The sequence below is a fragment of the Schistocerca serialis genome, chromosome 5 (assembly GCF_023864345.2).
Source record: "Schistocerca serialis cubense isolate TAMUIC-IGC-003099 chromosome 5, iqSchSeri2.2, whole genome shotgun sequence".
Taxonomy (NCBI): domain Eukaryota; kingdom Metazoa; phylum Arthropoda; class Insecta; order Orthoptera; family Acrididae; genus Schistocerca; species Schistocerca serialis.
In genome coordinates, this window is record NC_064642.1 from 215,967,469 (window position 1) to 215,991,945 (window position 24,477).

General features: G+C 42.2%; 1 non-coding gene across 1 annotated transcript; it reads right to left on the reverse strand.

Moving 5' to 3' along the window:
* Positions 1–462: 462 nt before the first annotated feature.
* Positions 463–535, reverse strand: Trnaa-cgc (transfer RNA alanine (anticodon CGC)). The gene has a single exon. It is a non-coding gene; the product is annotated as a tRNA-Ala (tRNA).
* Between the last annotated feature and the right edge of the window lie 23,942 nt (positions 536–24,477).

The window sequence follows — 24,477 nt, forward strand, 5'->3', positions numbered from 1 at the left end:
AGTAATATAATTAACCGGAGAAGTAATTTTAATAGGTAAGGTAATTATTAAAATGTTAAAAATGGCTCTGAGCACTATGGGACTTAACATCTTAGGTCATCAGTCCCCTAGAACTTAGAACTACTTAAACCTAACTAACCTAAAGACATCACACACATCCATGCCCGAGGCAGGATTCGAACCTGCGACCGTAGCAGTCCCGCGGTTCCGAACTGCAGCGCCTAGGACCGCTAGACCACCGCGGCCGGCCATGAAAATATTAATAATAAGAACTATCTTAGCTATGGAGGAGGAGGAGGAGATTAGTGTTTAACGTCCCGTCGACAACGAGGTCATTAGAGACGGAGCGCAAGCTCGGGTTAGGGAAGGATTGGGAGGGAAATCGGCCGTGCCCTTTCAAAGGAACCATCCCGGCATTTGCCTGAAACGATTTAGGGAAATCACGGAAAACCTAAATCAGGATGGCCGGAGACGGGATTGAACCGTCGTCCTCCCGAATGCGAGTCCAGTGCGCTAACCACTGCGCCACCTCGCTCGGTAGCTATGGAAATCCTTTCAATTTAATGAAATTCAAAATGAAATAAGGTTCACAAGTGTTGTTCAGGATATACACTTAAATGTTTTTATCCCTTGACTGTACTCTACATTTACAAGAAATTAAATGAGTTGTGGGCTGTAAACGCTAAGGGCGTTCTGCTATACACACTTTACACAAAACATCTTTTCTTGATTTTTGGCGAGCAAATTCATCAATAATATCCTCAAAATTCAATTCTGAAACCAAGTCGTGTTCCACTGACAGCACGGCCAGAGAATAACGGCGTTCTTGCGACGTGCTGCTTCTGAAATAACTCTTGAGAAGCTTTAAACGCGAAAAGCCCCTTTCAGCGGAGGCGACAGTCACTGGCAAGGTTAGCAAAATTCTGAAGGCAATGTAAATGTTGGGAAATGTCTTTCCAACGTCATTCAAGTTCCGGGTGATCAAAAAGTCAGTATAAATTTGAAAATTGAATAAATCACGGAATAATGTGGATAGAGAGGTACAAATTGACACACATGCTTTGAATGACATGGGGTTTTATTAGAACCAAAAAAATACAAAAGTTCAAAAAATGTCCGACAGATGGCGCTTCATCTGATCAGAATAGCAGTAATTAGCATAACAAAGTAAGACAAAGCAAAGATGATGTTCTTTACAGGAAATGCTCAATATGTCCACCATCATTCCTCAACAATAGCTGTAGTCGAGGAATAATGTTGTGAAAAGCACTGTAAAGCATGTCCGGAGTTATGGTGAGGCATTGGCGACGGATGTTTTCTTTCAGCATCCCTAGAGATGTCGGTCGAGCACGATACACTTGCGACTTCAAGTAACCCCAAAGCCAATAATCGCACGGACTGAGGTCTGGGGACCTGGGAGGCCAAGCATGACGAAAGTGGCAGCTGAGCAAACGATCATCACCAAACGACGCGCGCAAGAGATCTTTCACGCGTCTAGCAATACTTTGTTTTCTTCGGTTCTAATAAAACCCCATGTCATTCCAAGCATGTGTCTCAATTTTTACCTCTCTATCTACATTATTCTGTGGTTTATTAAGTTTTCAAATTTATACTGACTTTTTGATCACCCGGTATTTCAATATTAACATAGGAGTTTTCACATCCTCGGGCACCACTTCTCTGAAGTCTTTCATTTCTGTCAAAAGGTCTGATGCAGCAATGTCATTCGAACATTCACCATTTATGTTTACACTTAGCTCTTTCCCAAGGTTTCTACATACCACTTTCAGTTCTTTGTCCTGTATGTATAAGGGCCATTCAAATGAACAAATGAACCCCGGTCACTAGTGTAAAGTAACGGTAACGATTTTATTAACTCAAAAATGTAGTTCTACACAGTACGTATAGTTAAAAATAGTCGCCAAAACAGTTGGCACATTTATCCCATTACGACACTAGACGGTCGATTCCACCCTTGAAGAAACTAGTAGGCTGCTGTCAGATCCAGGCCTGGACCCAGTCACACACTTCGTCGTGGGTGGTGAGAACGCTGATACCCAGTAACCGATGGATCTCGTCCATAGTGATCTACATCTACATCTACATTTATACTCCACAAGCCACCCAACGGTGTGTGGCGGAGGGAACTTTACGTGCCACTGTCATTACCTCCCTTTTCTCTTCCAGTCGCGTATGGTTCGCGGGAAGAACGACTGTCTGAAAGCCTCCGTGAGCACTCGAATCTCTCTAATTTTACATTTGTGATCTCCTCGGGAGGTATAAGTAGGGGGGAAGCAATATATTCGATACCTCATCCAGAAACGCACCCTCTCGAAACCTGGACAGCAAGCTACACCGCGATGCAGAGCGCCTCTCTTGCAGAGTCTGCCACTTGAGTTTCCTAAACATCTCCGTAACGCTATCACGGTTACCAAATAACCCTGTGACGAAACGCGCCGCTCTTCTTTCGATCTTCTCGATCTCCTCCGTCAAACCGATCTGGTTCGGATCCGACACTGATGAGCAATACTCAAGTATAGGTCGAACGAGTGTTTTGTAAGCCACCTCCTTTGTTGATGGACTACATTTTCTAAGCACTCTCCCAATGAATCTCAACCTGGTACCCGCCTTACCAACAATTAATTTTATATGATGATTCCACTTCAAATCGTTCTGCACTCATACTCCCAGATATTTTACAGAAGTAACTGCTACCGGTGTTTGTTCCGCTATCTTATAATCATACAATAAAGGATCCTTCTTTCTATGTATTCGCAATACATTACATTTGTCTATGTTAAGGGTCAGTTGCCACTCCCTGCACCAAGTGCCTATCCGCTGCAGATCTTCCTGCATTTCGCTACAATTTTCTAATGCTGCAACTTCTCTGTATACTACAGCATCGTCCGCGAATAGCCGCATGGAACTTCCGACAGTATCTACTAGGTCATTTATATATACTGTGAAAAGCAATGGTCTCATAACACTCCCCTGTGGCACGCCAGAGGTTACTTTAACGTCTGTAGACGTCTCTCCATTGATAACAACATGCTGTGTTCTGCTTGCTAAAAACTCTTCAATCCAGCCACACAGCTGGTCTGATATTCCGTAGGCTCTTACTTTATCAGGCGACAGTGCGGAACTGTATCGAACGCCTTCCGGAAGTCAAGGAAAATAGCATCTACCTGGGAGTCTGTATCTAATATTTTCTGGGTCTCATGAACAAATAAAGCGAGTTGGGTCTCACACGATCGCTGTTTCCGGAATCCATGTTGATTCCTACAGAGTAGATTCTGGGTTTCCAAAAACGACATGATACGCGAGCAACAAACATGTTCTAAAATTCTACAACAGATCGACGTCAGAGATATAGGTCTCTAGTTTTGCGCATCTACTCGACGACCCTTCTTGAAGACTGGGACTACCTGTGCTCTCTTGCAATCATTTGGAACCTTCCGTTCCTCTAGAGACTTACGGTACACGGCTGTTAGAGGGAGGGCAAGTTCTTTCGCGTACTCTGTATAGAATGGAATTGGTATCCCGTCAGGTCGAGCGGACTTTCCTCTGTTGAGTGATTCCAGTTGCTTTTCTATTCCTTGGACACTTATTTCGATGTCAGCCATTTCTTCGTTTGTGCGAGGATTTAGAGAAGGAACTGCAGTGCGGTCTTCCTCTGTGAAACAGTTTTGGAAAAAGGTGTTTAGTATTTCAGCTTTACGCGTGTCATCCTCTGTTTCAATGCCATCATCATCCCGGAGTGTCTGGATATGCTGTTTCGAGCCATTTACTGATTTAACGTAAGACAAGAACTTCCTAGGATTTTCTGTCAAGTCGGTAAATAGAATTTTATTTTCGAATTCACTGAACGCTTCACGCATAGCCCTCCTTACGCTAACTTTGACATCGTTTAGCTTCTGTTTGTCTGAGAGGTTTTGGCTGCGTTTACACTTGGAGTGGAGCTCTCTTTGCTTTCGCAGTAGTTTCCTAACTTTGTTGTTGAACCACGGTGGGTCTTTCTCGTCCCTCATAGTTTTACTCGGCACGTACCTGTCTAAGACGCATTCTGCGGTTGGCCAAGACTAGAGCATTCACTTCTGCAAGCACTTCCGGTGTGATGACACGATGAGCCTGTCTAGGCTAGGACGAGCATCGTCTTCCAGTGACTCGCGCCCCTCAAGGAATCGTTTGCGCCATTCCACAACACTTGAACGCCTCAGATTGTATTCACTGTACACAGCCTTCATCCGTCGATATATTTCACGGCCTCTAACTCCCTCCGCCACCAAAAATCCAATCATTCCTTGTTGTTCCTGCTTACTCACCTGCATGTTCGGTCGATAGTGGACGATAACTTGTGTAACCACCTTCTCTTCATCGTGAAGCCCCACTGGCGCTATGCAACATCAAACGGTACGCACGCGTCAATCTCTACCAATAGATGGCGCCACCATACCCGCAGTTACGTGGTGCCACCTCACGTGTAGGGCAAGGGTGGACGCATTGACCAGGTGTCATTTGAATGAACCTCATATTTTAAACTTTCTGGAGAAAACAAAAAGCTGAAATTTCGGAACACTTAGACAGTTGGTCAACCCTTTTTTTCAACCATTTTAATACTGTGTCAACGATAGGAGAGGAAATCTATTTTGTGTTTCTTCTCTGAAGGCTGAGCTCTGCAAACCATGTTGTCACCGTCATAATTATGTTGCTACACCTTCTTGGCAGTACCCTTTACTTCAAATTTTGGTTCAATCTGTAAACTTTCAGCTATCTCTTTCACTGTTATCTGCAAATTAACGAAACCTTTTTCACGGAAATTCTCAATAAATTTCACTAAACTTTTGAGGGATTTAGATGCTACTTTCACGTCCATGTTTTCTTGCTTGTAGTGTCTTACTTGCTGCGTTAATGGCAAAGCGAAGGTCATACCATATGACAACACCTACGATAAACTCGAAGCTTTCTAGTTCGTTCACAGCAAGCGAGTGCGCATCGCTCTTTGTTTTCGATTCAACAGTGCTCTTGCTCACCTCAAGAAGAGCATGTCTGACTTCTCTTGCCTAGTAACTTATAGCTTTGACACTCTCCACCCTGCTTTCCCATCGAGTATCTGAAGCTTCTTCATTGTTAAAGTTGGCACCCTCTTCAATAATATTTCCCATCTCTGAATGGATGCACTGAAAACAATGCATATTCTTTGAACTACACCAAAAAATGTGTGTGCTTTTGCTGTAGATTTTGCCGAATCTGATAAAACAGGATTACGTTGTGGCTCGCAGAGGGCATATAAAATGCTCTTGGATTGCACTGTGGGATCTTGAATATCACTTCGATAACCTTTCATATTTGCGCCATTTTCGTATCTTTTGTCTATGCAATCATGAATATCGAGTTCTAGTTGATCTAGTTTCTACAAAAGGATTTCAGTCAAACTTTCTGCTATTGTTGAAGTGACGTTCAGAAATTCGACGAACTGTTCTTCTACAGTCACTGCGTCTTCTGATAAATTTACAAACCTAACCATCAATGTCATTTGTTCATTGTGGCTTGTATCGGGAATGTAATCAAGTATGACAGAAAAATATTTACTCTCTTTCACAAAATTAACAATGCTGTTTTTTACTTTGTTGGCAAGCAAATTTATGAGTTCATTTTCAGTGTTTTTCCCAAGATAACGGTCCTGAATTTCTTGAGCTTTTACCCGCCTTAAATGTTCCTCCAAAACAGGGTTCAATTCTGATATCATTTTGATCAAACCAAGAAAATTAGCAGTATTTTCTTGATATAGCTGGTCGCTGTTACCCCTTAAGGCGATATAATGTTGAGCTAGGTACCTGATGGTGAATATCATTCTTTTTAGAATCTGACGCCAATGTTCCTTCTCTTTTTCCAGTACTTCAAGGTCAATTTGATAAATACCACTTTTTTGTTTCAAACTTATCTTACATCTATCCATTTTTTTGTACAATTTATGTGGTTAAATGATTGTTCATGCTCTTGAAACCGATTTCCTAAATGAGCCCAATCACAGAGTCCATCACTTGATAGCTTTTTTGAAGGAGATCTAAAAAATTTAAAACAAAAACAAAAAATATTGTCGATAGATTTCGAATATACGAGCCATTAATGATCCCTTTTTTCTCTATTTGGTAAAGTTCTTACGTAAAAATAAGTTCAAAATTTTCTTCTGTTCTCATGTAAAAAATACTCAAAATTTACAATTTTAGTAGGGCCTTTCTGTATAATTTCGTTTATAATGGGGTATATTAACGTTTTAGGCCAAGTGCCGGGGTCCGCATTGGTGATTACTTCACAACTGTTACTACTAGGCCTATCTGAATGTGAGATAGCTGGAGGTCCGCAATCACTTGTATGCAAAACACCACATGATGAGAGGCTACTTTTAAAGCCATCGTCCTTCAAGCACACTTTAGTCTCACTGTATGAAGTTACTGTCCGAAGTAATTTTTCGAAAGCGCTTTTTCGTGAGTTCAGAAACTGTTCATGTCGTAGCTTTTGCTTGATCTTTTGAGCTCCTAAATCGTATCTTCTAAATCTGTCGCTTTCACGAGATTTTTCCCCGTTGGCATTTTGAACTACACATGACAGACAAAAACACTGTCTCCTCACACAGAGTACGCACACAACATGTGAAACGGCGTGAACTGGAAAAACACCGTACCTTTAAACTGACGGCAATGAATAAATCATTCTGTGGAGGACACCTGCTGACGGAACAAAGTAATGCTAGATTGTTTAGCCACAATAGTGAGCCGAAAGGGCGCGTACCTCTTAATTTACGCACGATCAATAGTCATGTGCTGACAGCAGATATACTGTAGCGCTTCGCTACGGTCGCAGGTTCGAATCCTGCCTCGGGCATGGATGTGTGTGATGTCCTTAGGTTAGTTAGGTTTAAGTAGTTCTAAGTTCTAGGGGACTGGTGACCTCAGAATTTTAATTCCCATAGTGCTCAGAGCCATTTGAACCATTTTTTACTACAGCGCTTCAGTACCTTAGCCTCTGGTTCCCTCGGCACCGATGCAGGCATAATTTTCTGAGACGTAATCCAGTGGACATAGTCGTGTCACAATGGGTAAATAATTGAATTACATTACATTAAAAGTAGTTTTAGAAACACCTTACTTTAGTTTTCCATTTATCTGTAATAACAAAATTACGGCTGACAATTTTCAAATTACTTTCCAGTGTTCCGCGAAGAGTCCTGTGCGATTGCACCATTTGCTCATGCCTAAGGCCGACCCAGCCTGTGAACACCTATTACAAAAGCTGCCACTGAACGTCCGGCCTCGGTAACATTGCGTCAACCCCGCAGCTACAGTTCCACATGCGAACAGCTCCGCCACTCTCCCACCAGACTTAATAGCTCTTCCATTCGTTGGAGCTGACAAAACTGTGAGCTGATCCACCTATAGTGCTATAAAGCCACATAGCTCGACCCCACCGCCGCCTAGCGCGACGCCGGGGTAGGCGCTGCCTAGAGACGCGGATTCGGTATCCTTGAACATCGATAGTGGACCGGCTCAGTCCCATTCTTCCAATGTTTTGGAAAGGCACAGTGGCTTAACTCCTGGCGTCATTGTGTGGGGAACCTTTGAGTCATGGCCAGCAGGGATCGAGCGAACTCTGACAGCTCAATGGTAGAGCAAGGACATGCTGCGTTTCCATGTATTATTTCTCCTGTAGCAGTACGATGGTGCCATTTCTCAACAGGACAAAGCTCGTCCACACATGGAACGTGTGTCTACGAAGTGCCTGCTCGATATTCAGGTCCTATCATAACATCACATTCTCTCAATTTGTGAAGTTTCACTTCGTTCCCTCCTCCCTTTCTGGATACTTCATTCTTTTTTCCAGGCAGTGTATTTAACACACACTCGGACAGGGAAAGACTTGGTTCAAGTAGTATTGTGTCAAAGGCGTAAGAAGTAGATATGCTAGTCTCCAGGATACACTGTAGAATGTACGGATATGAAGGGTTGTCATAAACCAGAGAGTCTTGATGGACTACGTAAGCCACAGCATTCTACTCAGCCCCTCATCTCATGGCCCCCTGGCAGAGAGTTATTTAGTTTAGTAAATGAATGAATCAGTATTTGTGCCAATAGCCAAAATACAATGTACGTACAGTGATTAGGTTATTTAATACTGGCTGGAACAAGTTCATTGTCCCTACCCCAAAACTTGAATATAAGTGACAAAATATGGACAAAAGAGTAAAAGGCTGTACTGAAAACATCTGTCAGAGATCTAAATTAGTTTTGCTAAGAATTTTGAAAACGAGAGAGAGAGTATAATCAATTTTTCAAATTTTAAAACTTTCAAGTTATAAAGAAAAATTCTATTTATAGAAGAACTGTGAACTCGTAATTTTATGAACTGTTTACGTTTTTAAAGCGTTATTGCTGTTATACAACCACAGCAATATTAGAACGTGTATCACCAAAGTATTATCGAGTCAGGACTAAAGTCGCAATCTTCTGTATGCATAAAAGTAATGCACATTAAATCCGTTTTGTGTGGCTGTGCCAATAAAGAGAACCGTGTTAATATATATTTCAATTCCTGCTAAATGAAATCCGACAACGAAACCAAAATTTAGATAATTCTTTCATGTTCAAAATTATTGCAACAGCTATGAAATTGGAAGGTACAGATCTAGTTTAACACTACACTGTTCGTACTGCGCCCGCACATATTGTGATACAATGAGTTAATAGCAAAATCTTCTTTTCTTGTGTTATTTCTGTGGTGTTCTGGGTTGTTTAGATTCAGTGGTGTGTCTAATTAACACGTTTTGTAACAACAACGACTCTGTACTATTGTACATATAAGTAATTCATTTCATCTGATATTACGGTAAACTTGTGTAATTGATGTTCTGATTTCATTTCTTTTTGTTTCATGCCATTATGTTACGAAAACTGTAAATAAGATTCAATGTGAATATTAATGTTTATGCCAAATGTCAAGTAATATTGTAAAAGAATTGAAATGTAACAAATGTTGAAACTGTTGTAAGGTGTTTAAAATTGTAACTGTGCGTCTGGTCCATACGTAGGCAATGTGTTAGGATATGTAGAATGCAAAACCTCGGGTGAATACCCGGTCTGTCAGGGAGCGGTAAAAGGTGGATGGCAGGCGAGTGCGGGAAAATGCGCGCGGGCACTGCACGGCACAACGGGCTCAGTAGTAGTAGTTGGAGTTTGGCACTGGTTTGAGCAACACCTTCTGGAGCGAGGAGGCTCTCCTGGAAGACAGAGCTTCACTGAGCCTCGGGTATGCCGTTCCAACGCCCACACAGCATGGAAAAATTCCATACGCACTAAATGGAAAAGTATTGTGACGCTAAGAAGAATTAAAGTGCCGATACGTCAAGAGCCATAGCTGCGGTTGTATGTGTGTCTGTGCCTCGCCATCTTGCCGCCCACCAACCGCCGCATCGATCCTAGCAGGTTGAAACTTTTAGTACTGTATTCGTATGGATCAGAGTGTCAACTGTGTTTGTTTGGTGTAATAATAACCTAAATTTTACCAGAACTTTTCCATCATTTAATTATCCTCTCAACTAATCTAGACAGGGTCCTTTCCAAACGTTGTGCAATCAGAGTGTCCCCAAATGAAAATTAAAAATTGTGTTAATAATTTTTATTTGCAGAACTAGCTATATTAAAATGGTGTTTAAAGAAATGTTTTGTTAATGAACCAGCAAATGAATAGCGAAGTTCTAACGAGTCGAAAGATAACTTTAGTATTGATATAGTAATGAAGTTTATTATTTCGAGACAGATTTAAAAGCATTTAAATGAGCAGTAAATAAGATGAAAAGAGTAGTAACTTATATGCTGGAAATCTTGAATGAATAATAAATTCAGTAATCATATTTTTAAATACAGCGATCATAACAGTTTCAGGGTCCCCCCGCCCCTCATTCATTTGAATTCTGAAGTGTTCTAAATTGGTTTGACCAGCAAAAGTTAAAGTCAATATAAAAGTCAAAATTTATCAGTGTTTTATCTTTATCAAAATTGACATTTTGTGTGAGATATGAAAGTAAAATTTCTAGGGTAACCTATGCCCGATTTTAATCAGATTAATAGACAGTATAAAATTTTGTAGTAAACATTATAGTGTAGTGTTATGTATTCATGATTTTCCATATCAGTACAGAACGTGAAACTATCAGTTCAATAGATTTTCTGGGTCTGAAATTGTACCATATTATGCAGTGTTACAACTTGTTGTTTTGCATGGACATATACCAACTGGTACAGGGAAGAAACTAAGTTAATGCCTAATTAGGCTGGCGACCGTGTTATTGTCACATTGGTAGCATCTTCTGGTTACCTTTGATCCATCCATCCATCCATTTCAAACTTACTTGACGGATCATTGTTATTACAGAGTGGATGTAAGTCTGATTCGTCACCATTCAGGTACACGCGGCCGATATCTATGAAAAAATCCTTTCTTATAAGGTGGATCTCGCTCACTTACCATAGCACAGGCTTTAACGAGTACTGTGTCAGGGATTACAGTTTGCTTCTTAATGTACTATGATATGGTATGAAATTCTCTGTTATACGAAGGGCAGATAATTAATTTCACCTAGTGTAGTCATGAAGGGAAGGCAGAAAAGTGGAAGGAGTATATAGAGGGTTTATACAAGGACGATGTACTTGAGGACAATATTATGGAAATGGAAGAGGATGTAGATGAAGACGAAATGGGAGATAAGATACTGCGTGAAGAGTTTGACAGAGCACTGAAAGACCTGAGTTGAAACAAGGCCCTGGGAGTAGACAACATTCCATTAGAACTACTGATGGACTTGGGAGAGCCAGTCATGACAAAACTCTACCATCTGCTGAGCAAGATGTATGAGACAGACGAAATACCCTCAGACTTCAAGAAGAATATAATAATTCCAATCCCAAAGAAAGCAGGTGTTGACAGATGTGAAAATTACCGAACTATCAGTTTAATAAGTCACAGCTGCAAAATACTAACGCGAATTCTTTACAGACGAATGGAAAAACTGGTAGAAGCGGACCTCGGAGAAGATCAGTTTGGATTCCGTAGAAATGTTGGAACACGTGAGGCAATACTAACCTTACGACTTATCTTAGAAGAAAGATTAAGAAAAGGCAAACCTACGTTTCTAGCATTTGTAGACTTAGAGAATGCTTTTGACAATGTTCATTGGAATACTCTCTTTCAAACTCTAAAGGTGGCAGGGGTAAAATACAGGGAGCGAAAGGCTATTTACAATTTGTACAGAAACCAGATGGCAGTTATAAGAGTCGAGGGGCATGAAAGGGAAGCAGTGGTTGGGAAGGAGTGACATAGGGTTGTAGCCTGTCCCTGATGTTATTCAATCTGTATATTGAGCAAGCAGTAAAGGAAACAAAAGAAAAATTCGGAGTAGGTATTAAAATTAATGGAGAAGAAGTAAAAACTTTGAGGTTCGCCGATGACAATGTAATTCTGTCAGAGACAGCAAAGGACTTGGAAGAGCAGTTGAATGGAATGAACAGTGTCTTGAAAGGAGGATATAAGATGAACATCAACAAAAGCAAAACAAGGATAATGGAATTTAGTCAAATTAAATCGGGTGATGCTGAGGGAATTAGATTAGGAAATGAGACACTTAAAGTAGTAAAGGAGTTTTGCTATTTAGGGAGTAAAATAACTGATGATGGTCGAAGTAGAGAGGATATAAAATGTAGACTGGCAATGGCAAGGAAATCGTTTCTGAAGAAGAGAAATTTGTTAACATCGAGTATAGATTTAAGGGTCAGGAAGTCGTTTCTGAAAGTATTTGTATGGAGTGTAGCCATGTATGGAAGTGAAACATGGACGATAACTAGTTTGGACAAGAAGAGAATTAAGCTTTCGAAATGTGGTGCTACAGAAGAATGCTGAAGATAAGGTGGGTAGATCACGTAACTAATGAGGAGGTATTGAATAGGAGCTTGTGGCACAACTTGACCAGAAGAAGGGATCGGTTGGTAGGACATGTTTTGAGGCATCAAGGGATCACAAATTTAGCATTGGAGGGCAGCGTGGAGGGTAAAAATCGTAGATGGTGACCAAGAGATGAATACACTAAGCAGATTCAGAAGGATGTAGGAGATGAAAAGGCTTGCACAGGATAGTGTAGCATGGAGAGCTGCATCAAACCAGTCTCAGGACTGAAGACCACAACAAACAGTGTAGTCATGCTTTTTTTTTTCATCAGTCTTCTGACTGGTTGGATGCGGCCTGCCACGAATTCCTCTCCTGTGCCAACCTCTTCATCTCAGAGTAGCACTTGATACCTACGCCCTCAATTATTTGCTGGATATATTCAAACCTCTGTCTTCCTCTACAGTTTTTGCTCTCTACAACTCCCTCTAGTACCATGGAATTCATTCCCTGATGTCTTAACAGATGTCCTATCATCCTGTCTGTCCCTTCTCCTTATCAGCGTTTTCCACATACTCCTGTCCTCTCCTCATTCCTTACCTTATCAGTCCACCTAATTTTCAACATTCATCTCTAGCACTACATCTCAAATGCCGCGATTCTCTTCTGTTCCGGTTTTCCCACAGTCCATGTTTCACTACCATACAATGCTGTACTCCAGACGTACATTCTCAGAAATTTGTTCCTCAAATTCAGGTCGATATTTGATATTAGCAGACTCCTCTTGGCCAGGAATGTCCTTTTTGCAATTGGTAGTTTGCTTTTGATGTCCTCCTTACTTCGTCCGCCATTGGTTATTTTACTGCCTAGGTAGTAGAATTCCTTAACTTCATCTACTTTGTGACCATCAATCCTGATGTTAAGTTCCTCGCTGTTCTCATTTCTAATACTTCCTATTACCTTTGTCTTTCTCCGATTTATGTCAGTCCATACTCTGTACTCATCAGACTGTTCATTCCGTTCAGCAGATCATGTAATTGTTCTTCACTTTCAGTCAGGATAGTAACGTCTTCAGCGAATCGTATCATTGATATCCTTTAACCTTAAATTTTAATTCCACTCTTAAACCTTTATTTTATTTCCATCATTGCTTCCTGGATGTACAGATTGAACTGTAGGGACGAAAGGCTGCATCCTTGTCTTACACCCTTTTTAATACGAGCACTTCGTTCTTGGTCGTCCACTTGTATTATTCCCTCTTGGCTGTTGTACGTATTGTATATGACCCGTTTCTCCCTATAGCTTATCCCTACTTTTCTCGTAATTTCGAACATCTTGCACCACTTTACATTGTCGAATGCCTTTTCCTGGTCAACAAATACTATGAACGTATCTTCATTTTTCTTTAGTCTTGCTTCTATTATTAACCGCAACGTCAGAATTGCCTCTTTCGTTCTTTTATCTTTCCTAAAGCCTAACTGAGTGTCATGTAGCGCATCCACATTTTTCTTTTCCATTCTTCTGTATATTATTCTTGTGAACAACTTGGATGCATGACCTACTAAGCTGATTGTGCGGTAATTCTCGCACTTGTCAGGTCTTGCCGTCTTCGGAATTGTGTGGATGATGCTTTTCCGAAAGTCAGATGGTATGTCGCCAGACTCATACGTTCTACACACCAATGTGAATAGTGGTTTTATTGCCACTTCCGCCAATGATTTTAGAAATTCTGATGGAATTTTATCTATCCCTTCTGCCCTTAAGTCCTCCAAAGCTCTTTTAAATTCTGATTCTAATACTGGATTCCCTATCTCTTCTAAATCGACACCTGTTTCTTCTTCTGATCTTCCCTCCTTTTCGTACTTTCAAAGAGAAAGTAAGCTAAAACAATTCAAACTACAAAAAAAAAAAAAAAATGTACACCACAGAACTAGCTAGCTATTTCGCGAGAGACAGGACATTCGCTAGCAAAATATAGCATGATTAAGCCAGTTCTCTACCCACTGCGAAACATTAAGCTCATGCCACGTCCAGCAGCAGAAGCTCTTGGTTTGGGAGTACCTGGTATATACATGAGGTGATTAGCGGTTGCACATGTACAGATGGCGGTAGTATCGGCTACACACGGTATAAAAGGTCAGTGCAACAGCAGAGTTGTCATTTGTACTCCGATGATTCACTTGAAAAGGCTTCCGACTGCAACATTCTGAGACCCACAGTGCCAAGAGAGTGCTGATAGTGCCGAATTTCAGGCGTTGCCTCTCACCACAGATAATGCAGTGGCCGATGGCCTTAGCTTAAAGACCGAGAGTAGTGGAATTTGTGTAGAGTTGTCAGTGCTAACAAACAAGCAACACTGCGTGAAATACCCACAGAACTCTATGTCAAACGTGTCCTTTAGGACAGTGAGACGCAGTTTGGCGCTACTGGGATATGGCAGCAGACGACCGACGCCGAGTACCTCTGCTGTCAGCACAATATCGCCTGCGGCTCCTCTCCTGGGCTCGTGACCACATCGGTTCGATCCTAGACGGCTGGAAAAGTGAGCCTGGTCAGATGAGTCCCGATTTCAGTTGGTAAGAGCTGAAGTTGGGGTTCGAGTGTGGCGTAGACCCCACAAAGCCATGGACACAAGTTGTCAACAAGGCCGCGTGCAAACTGTTGGAGGCTCCATAATGGTGTGGGCTGTGTTTACATGGAATGGACGGCGTCTTCTGTTCCAGCTAAATCCATCATTGACTGGAAGTGGTTATGTTCGGCTGCTTGCAGACCATTTGTAGTCATTCATGGAGTGCATGTTCCCAGACAACGACGGATTTTTTATGGGTGACAATGCGCAATGTCACTGGGCCACAATAGTTCGCGATTGATTTGAAGAACATTCTGGACAATTTTGGAAATTGGAAAGTTGTGGTAAGTTCCTATGGGACCAAACTGGTGAGGCCATCGGTCCCTAGGCATACACACTACTTAATCAACTTAAACTAACTTAGGGGCTAAGTACAACACACATACCAATGCGCAAGGGAAGACTCAAATCTCCGATGGGGGTAGCCGCACGAACTGTGGCAATGTGCCTGAGACAACGCGGCTACTTCGTGCGGCCGGACGATTTGAGCGAATGATCTGGCTACCAGATGGCCCGACATGTATTTAATCGAACATTTGTGGGAAATAATCGAGAAGTCAGTTCGTGAACTAAATCCTATACCGGCAATACTTCCGGAATTATGGATGGCTATAGAGGCAGCTTGGCTCAGTATTTCTGCAGGGGACTTCCGACTTCTTGAATCCGTGCTAGGTCGAGTTACTGCATTGCGTCGAGCGAAAGTAGGTCCGACACGTTATCAGTAGGTATCCCATGACCTTTGTCACTTCGGTGTAAAGCTGAATACATATTAAGTCACCTTTCTTTGAGTTCATTTTCAAAAGACTGCTGTCTCCAGTTGTATAGAATTTGGGTAGTATGGCACTCATCCAGTTAATTGTAAATATTTGCCGTGAAACAAATGCAACAGTCAAACACTTTATGGTTGGGAAAGTACAAAATGTTTTATACAATTTGGAAAGTTTACGTGTCTGTGTCTGTCACTGATATTTTGTCGCGTTTTATCTACCATTGCTGTGTTTTCAATAAGTTTCCCACATTTTGTGTCCCTTTGCTTGTACACAACGATCCCTAAAATTAACAGAATGATAAATCTCCGGCAGTAATTATTATGGCTTAAAATAATGCTCCTGAAGACCTTAAATGATGGTGGTGTAGACTAGACGGACGCAAAACTTATAAAGGAAATCTACACAAGAAAGCAGTGGTAATGAGACTTGGTGATGATGAAACGGATGGGACAGGTACTGGAAGAGATGTCAGACCAGAGTATTGTTTGTTACAAACGCGTTTCAGTTCAGCCAAGAAAGTAACGTGCAAAAAATTAGAAAAAAGAGGCGTAATAGTAAGCGGAGAAAGGATAAACACAATTATGAGTACGCAGATGCCGGGGCAGTGTTGATTGAATCAGAAGAGGAGCTACAATCGAGAGCGCGCATACGATAGTTTGTAGTGGGGGAGGCAGCGGGGGGCAAGACTTGGATGTATGGAGTGTCTCCAATATTTTGGAAGACGAATGGTGACGTCTAAGTAACCATAAAAAAGTCCCTCTTAGAAACGTACATAACACCGACTTTTAAATTGTTTTCTTGAAAGAAGCACCACTGACTATATTATATTTTATTTTCCTTTCCCTAAAGAGAAGGGGAAGGGCGTGTGGCGCACCTCCCCCCCACCCCCCCCCCCCTCCCACCCCACCTCCGTCCTGCCCTGGGTATGACCCTTGTCTACAATTTATGACGAAGAGAATCATAATAATGGAAAAATTATGGAATTGGGTAAAATACAGGGAGAGATCAGTAATCGTAAAGGTTGCATCAAACTATTATTGCAAGGAAAGGGTTTAAAATGGATAAAATCGTTAAGTACTTGCTAATTTTCATGACTGAAAATGGAAACTTATGGAGGAAAAAAGAAGCAGAATACATATGCACTTTTGATAAAGTGAAAAGTTTGTTGACAGCAGATAGACTCCGATATAATTAAGAACGATGTTCGCCAAATCATTTTTGTGGAGTGTAGTGCTGAACGTAGCGAATCGTGGACAGTGAAAAAGAAAAAGGAAAAAATGTTGGATAACTAATACTTGTATAGCTTAGAAATGCGGTTGTGGAGACAAATGCTAAATGTGGGAATGATTAGCAGAATGACAAATGAGAAGTGCTTTTGAGAAGAGGAGAGGAAGCAGCACTATTAGGAATGGTAAGAATGACGGATAAATTTTTTGTTCGGACGTATCTATATCTACATGGATACTCTGCAAATCACACCTAAGTGCCTGGCAGAGGGTTTATCGAGCCATCTTCACAATAATTTTGTGTTACTCTCTATTATAATCCAACAGCACGCGGGAAAAAAGAATGTACACCAAAGAAACTACCCGTGACAAAAAGTCATTGACGGACAGATTCCAGGGAAGAGTGAAAATGAAAAAGAAGCCTTGGAGTGCTGGTTGACATTAGAAAAGGATGAAGTTAGGACGAGAAAAAAGACGAAGCGCGAAGCAGCTACACTACTGGCCATTAAAATTGCTACACCACGAAGATGACGTGCTACAGACGCGAAATTTAACCTACAGGAAGAAGATGCTGTGATATGCAAATGATTAGCTTCTCAGAGCATTCACACAAAGTTGACGCCAGTGGCGACACCTACAGCGTGCTGACATGAGGAAAGTTTACAACCGATTTCTCATACACAAACAGCTGTTGACCGGCGTTGCCTGGTGAAACGTTGTTGTGATGCCTCGTGTAAGGAGGAGAAATGCGTACCATCACGTTTCCGACTTTAATAAAGGTCGGATTGTAGCCTATCGCGATTGCGGTTTATCGTATCGCGACATTGCTGCTCGCGATAGTCGATGTCCAATGACTGTTCGCAAAATATGGAATCGGAGGATTCAGGAGGGTAATACGGAACGCCGTGCTCGATCTCAACGGCCTCGTATCACTAGCAGTCGAGATGACAGGCATCTTGTCCGCATGGCTGTAACGGATCACGCAGCCACGTCTCGATCCCTGAGTCAACAGATGGGAACGTTTGCAAGACAACAACCATCTGCACGAACACTTCGATGACGTTTGCAGCAGCATGGTCTATCAGCTCGGAGACCATGGCTGCGGTTACCCTTGACGCTGCATCACAGAAAGGAGTGCCTGCAATGGTGTACTCAATGACGAACCTGGGTGCACGAATGGCAAAACGTCATTTTTTCGGATGAATTCAGGTTCTGTTTACAGCATCATGATGGGCGCATCCGGTGTATGGCGACATCGCGGTGAAAGACATTGGAAGCGTGTATTGGTCATCACCATACTGGCGTATCACCTGGCGTGATGCTATGGGGTGCCATTGGTTACACGTCTCGGTCACCTCTTGTTCGTATTGACGGCACTTTGAACGGTGGACGTTACATTTCAGATGTGTTACGACCCGTGGCTCTACCCTTCATTCGATCCCCGTGAAACACTACATTTCAGAAGGATAATGCACGACTGGATGTTGCAGGTCCTGTACAGGCCTTTCTGGATACAGAAAATGTTCGACTGCTGTCTTGTCCAGCACATACTCCAGATCTCTCACCAACTGAAAATGTTTGGTCAATGATGGCGGAACAACTCGCTCGTCACAATACGCCAGTCACTACTCTTGATGAACTGTAGTATCGTGTTGAAGCTGCATGGGCAGCTGTACCTGTACACGCCATCCAAGCTCTGTTTGACTCAATTCCCAGGCGTATCAACGGCGTTATTACGGCCAGAGGTGATTGTTCTGGGTACTGATTTCTCAGGATCTATGCATGCAAATTGCGTGAAAATGTAATCACATATCAGTTCTAGTATAATATATTTGTCCAATGAATACCCGTTTATCATCTGCATTTCTTCTTGGTGTAGCAATTTTAATGGCCAGTAGTGTATAAATGAAGAGCAAGCAGTCGCTACCTGTCGTATGGCATGGATACCAGATAAGAAGAAAGAAATGAAATACACTTTGTGGCGACCGAAGTTGATAATGGATAAGAATGTTATGGTTAAGTTACCTGAAGGCCACCAGGTGATTATCAGGGTGGTGTAGGTGGTGAGGACGGAGATGTACGTCGCGACGAGACTCATACGCAGCCTCAGCACACCTGCCAGGTTGGCCTCTGGCCGCTCCGAGGTCGTCTGAAGCGCCAGCAGCCGCAGCTCGCGGTGGGCGGCGCCGCCCACGCTACGCCCTTCCTTCAGCAGCTGCCAGCACAGCTTCTGCGTGCGCCCCGCCCCCGCCTCCACACAGTGGGGGGGGACTACCAGTAGTGCTAGTGAGCTCATTTGGATGTACATTCCCAACTGTGACAGCCATTTCCGACTTTTCATATCTCTACCTAGGAATAAAGCATTTGTAATATTGAAATACAACTGCACTACATTCATCGCTGTCGTCGCTACGAAATATAATATCAAGAAACTTGCGTGAGCGGAAGATACCACCGTTGACAGTTCACATAGTCCCAAATACACTCTCCTGAGGAATCGCACACGCTCCGATGTGCAACAGACACCTCCTCGATTGACATCTACGTTTTTTCCTGACGCAACACCTCGAATGGAATGCACTTGCCTGTGGTTTGTAGCATATAAGTTGTCTCGCATTTCTAATAGGCTAATATTCAAGCGTGAGATTCTCTGCCTTATCACCAGCTGTAAGTTCAAAAATCGCAAAATAGGTAACTGGGTTGTTCCATAAAGATAGACACTAAGCATTCCTCCTAGCCTGCTGCTTTGTTCAGTAATAGAAGTGAACACAATAACAACCATTAAACAAGCACAGGTGAACAGTAAGAACAGCTGCAGCATTATGAACATTCCATAATTACTGTTCTCTTCTTTGATATAGACTGTCAGAATTTTGTCACACGATGTAATTAGCTGAAGCATATCTTCATACTTTTTGTTGTTAAGGGAAGCATCGGAGATTACAGGAATTAAACTCATAACTGTGTAATTTATATTCCCTATAAGACTAACAACGTCTATCACGGAAAATGTCTGTGCCGACCAAAAAATTAAACACAGATAAGTGAAAGTAGATGCCAGACGTGCTACGCAGCCGAGGGTCAAGATCACCAAATCCGATTTGCATCTGCGGAGTGACGCCGTGTTTACATCGACAGTAAACGGCATGAGACCAAACAGCTTGCATACGACGTGGAACGGTTTGCTGGCCAATAGGAGCTTTCTAGTGATCGCTGGGGCTCTGGTGGTGTCCATGTTTACTGAAGTCATCTGAAAAATTCGAGATATGTGTTATTAGTACGAAGTTATTTATTATTTGACACACTGACAATTTTGAGTTCAAAATGTGTTCGCTAGTTGCTATGTTCTTCTGTACTGACACCACGTGGAGTTGTAATATATGCTTCTACTACATGGGTCTTCAAGACTTTAATTAATATTTGCAATGAAGATGCTGTAATAAATAATTTGAAATTTCTTACGGCAGAGACTGCCATTTTTCTTGTGGACTGTATTAATATTGCGGTCATTGAGCACATGTTCCTAGTGGAATAAAAACTCAAGAACTTTTTTGGAGCATTTAAACATAATTAATCAACAGTGAAATTTTTTCGTAATTTTTATGACATTAGGAGAGCATAGTGGTGTAACAAAACGTACCTACAATTTTCAGATAACTGCAGCTACTCTGACCGACAAAAGTTTCTCGACACGTGCAGGCATTACATAAAACGGGATATCTTACGAGGAACTCGCCATTAGCTAATTAAATCAATGGCTTTTGAGAACATTAGTCGAGTAATCAATATCATTACACACAGACATTTAAACGAAGTGGAACCTTGACATTACTTCTTCACAATCAACTTTTCTCCCCTTCAGTAATTACTTAGGAGTTACTTCGCTATTGCTAATAAAATTTAAGTTCCTGTCGGTAGTCAAAATATCACTGAATAAAAAGTAGTTAACGCGCCTTAGGGTGGTAACACGCGACATGAAGATACTCGCTCTGTATCCACCATTTCGTCAGCAACTTTTCGAAAGATAGTCGAGCCTCTATTACCTGTAATGTTGAGCGCCACGAACCCAAACAATAACAACAACAGTTAACAATCTTCAGATTGTGGTATTCATATCTTAAGAACTAAGCTGTCCGCCAACTTCTTTAACTTCCAAAACACTTCATATTGTCTCAAGGAGACACGCCATTTCACGGCGTTGATCGTGATTCCAACTTTGGGTAGGGCAGCTAAGGTAGATAGCAATCTAATTATGTAGTGCATTGAATGAAACTCGCTGAAATTAAATGAGTCAGTCGGGTGAAATTATGAAATGATCGGAGATAGAATCGTGACTATCATTAAGTTTGAAATAACTGGTTTGGTAACACAGATCATGTATACATTTATTGTCTTCCGTCACAAATGCAGCTTTATTTTATATTTTACACGACGAAATATCGAATTACGTGGAGGCACCTGTAGATGTTTATGTTTACACATTGACGAAATAAATCGCAACGCCAAAAAGTAAATAACAATGAGCGTATTCCATTGGTGGCCGGGAGACCCATCGCGGGGCGGTTCGACCGCCGTTCCACAAGTTTATTAACGCCACTCATGAGACTTGAATGTGAATGAGGATGAAATGATGATGAAGGACACACAACACCCAGTCATCTCGAGGCAGAGAAAATCCCTGAACCCGCCGGGAATCGAACCCGGTACCCCGTTCGTGGGAAGCGAGTACGCTAGCGCAAGACCACGTGCCGCGGATGCTAAAGAGTAATAAATATAGAGCAATAAAATTTCAGGAATACATTTGGCTAGGTAACATTTCAGTGATTAACATTGCAAGATCACGGGTTAATGTAAGCGCAAGATAAGCCACTTGAAATGTGAAATGGTGGTACCATAATAATCAATGTAACCCCCAGAATGTGGAATTCAATCGTGCAAAAGTGCATGCATTGTGTTGTACCGCTGCCGGATGTCAGTTTCTGGGATGGAATTCCAGGCCTGTTGCAGGAACGACGGTCAGTACTTTTTGTGGATGGCGCTGGAGTTGTCGTCCGATGAGGTCTCATATGTGGTCGTTGGAGACAGTTCTGGTGATCGAGCAGACCAAGGCAACATGTCGACACTCTGTAGAGTGTACAGCATGTTGGGTTACAACAGCGATATGTGGGCGAGCGTTACCCTGTTGAAAAATACCCCGTAACACCCCAGGAAAGCTGTTAGTGAATGGCATCAGAACTGGTCGAATCCCCTCCCCCTTTTAACCGACACATGGCCGTTACTGGCACCCTGGCAGAACCAGCTTTCATCAGAAAACACAACAGACCTGCACTCTACTCTCGATTGGCACCACTGAAGTCGCAAATGGCGATGGTTTAGGGTCAGTGAAACACATGTCACAGGCCGTGCGTATCGGAGCTGTCCTTGAAATAACCGATTTGTAACAGTTTTCTGTGTCGCTGTGGTGCGAACTGCTACTCAAATTGCTGCTGCAAAAGCAGTACGATGCGCCAGAGCCACACACCGAACTCGATGGTCACCCCTCTGAGTAATGCCACGAGGTCGTCCAGAGGCCGGTCACCTTGCGACCGTACATACTCGTGACTACCGCACCAGCAGTCATTTACAGTTTCTACGTTCATGCCACGTGTTTCTGTAGTATCCCAGAACGAACATCCAGCTTCTCGCAGCCCTAATATATGGTCTCGTTGAAACTCAGTGAGGTATCGACAATGGCGTCTTTGTCATCTTAAAGGCATTCTTGACTAACATCAACTCACCACGTTCAGTCTCAAAGGTAACTAATACTCACGACCATTACAACATATATTTGTAGCAAACCTAATTTGCATCCTCATAGTGGCGCTGCTAGAGTCACTCGTATGCGACTGGCGCGGCATTCGAATAGACATCATCTTTCATATGTAGAAGCAAGATTATCAACTTCCGTTTATGTCGCACAACTGCTTCATGGTGCTGCGATTTTTCTTCAGTACTCTTTCATGTGTTTTCTTGCGTCAGGTACTAACAAATCGAATCATGTGGCTCCATCTTTAGATGCTTGTGTTTACATGTACGTTTACATGTGTTTTCTTATGTCTGGTAGTAGTATATCGATTTAATACAGAGAAAATATGAACATTACAATTAAATCTTTACAGCGCTGAAGCGCTATAATAAATATAGCCAATCTCAAACCTTTTGGTTCAAACGAAAACAGATGATAGTGGGACCACAGCCGATTAAACTTAGACAGGGAACCACTGGTCAGAAACGCGTATTTATTGTTTTATGTAGATACACAGCGTACACCGCATAAGAACAACACAGCTCGTAGTAATTGTTGAAAGGGACGACTACCAGTCTCAGTGCATGCATGACAACGGTGCATGAAGTTCTGGCACACTGTGTCAAAGATCCCTGGTGTCTGTTGTACCAGAAGACAGGCAGCTTGGACCCTAGCAAGCATGTCTTCATCCGTTTCTATGGGGTTTCATACACCAACGTTTTGATGTAACCCAAGAGGGAGAAGTCCTGAGGTGTGAAATACGGTGATCGCGCTGGCTGTGGGGCAGGACCTTACCTTCCTATCCAGTGACGAGGTTACAAGTTTTACAGGTACTCGCGGACATTACCATCGAAGTGGACTGGTGCACCGTCTTGTTGAAATCACGTCCATTCGCGAGCAACAAGGAGTACGGTCTCCAAGAACTGTGGCTGTAAACATCGCAGTAACACCTGGTGTAAGTAGGCTGTTTAGGTTTTTATGTTGTTAACGTCACGTAGCGCTCTGTATGAAAATCACTGGCAGTGCTGTGTGCAGTCTGTGGCTGGTTGGCATTGTTGGAACATTCGCTTTTGTAGTGTTGGGCAGTTGGATGTGAACAGCGCTAGCGTTGCGCAGTTGGAGGTGAGCCGCCAGCAGTGGTGGATGTGGGGAGAGAGATGGCAGAGTTTTGAGAGCGGACGATCTGGAGGTGTGTCCGTCAGAAAAAGGAAATTTTTTAGACTGGATGTCATGAACTGATATATATATTATGAATTTTGAACACTATTAAGGTAAATACATTTTTTGTTCTCTATCAAAATCTTTCATTTTCTAACTATGCCTATCAGTAGTTAGTGCCTTCAGTAGTTAGAGTCTTATTTAGCTGGCAGTATTGGCGCTCGCTGTATTGCAGTAGTTCGAGTAACGAAGATTTTTGTGAGGTAAGTGATTCATGAAACGTATAGGTTATTGTTAGTCAGCGCCATTCTTTTGTAGGGATTATTGAAAGTCAGATTGCGTTGTGCTAAAAATATTGTGTGTCAGTTTGTTGATGATCTGAATAAGTAAAGAGAGAAATGTCTGTGCATGTTCAGTTTTGCTCAGCTGTTTGAAAATCAAATAATGTAAGGAGTTTATCAGCACAATCATTCATAAATTTTTCCAAGGGGAGGTTTCACAGGTAGCGTGGACCAGTCGAACGTGCAGGCAGAAAATACGGTCCTATTAGGCGATCTTGGACAATGCCAACCCATAGGTTGTCAGAGAATCGTTGCAGATGACCACCGATCTGGGAGGCACTGGGATTGTCCTTACTCAGACATCTCAATACATGCTCTGAGTTGGACGGCCTCCACTTTGAACAGTTACTATGAGCTACGTTGTTGTTATGTGGTGTACGCTGTGTATGTCCATAACAAAGTAAATATGCATGTCCGCTGGTTCCCTATCTCAATTATAATCGGATGTGGATCAACTCTTACATGTTTCAATTTGATCCAAAAGTTTTGAGACAGCCTGTTTGTCTGAAAAAGTCGCATGCAGAATAATGGTTTTGGTGGTCTTGGTGTTCGCTTCCTATTTGAACTAGGAACGTGAGGCAAAAAGTTTTTGGTTTAGCTTGGACCAGCGGCTATTTGTACAGCCATTCAATCATCTTTC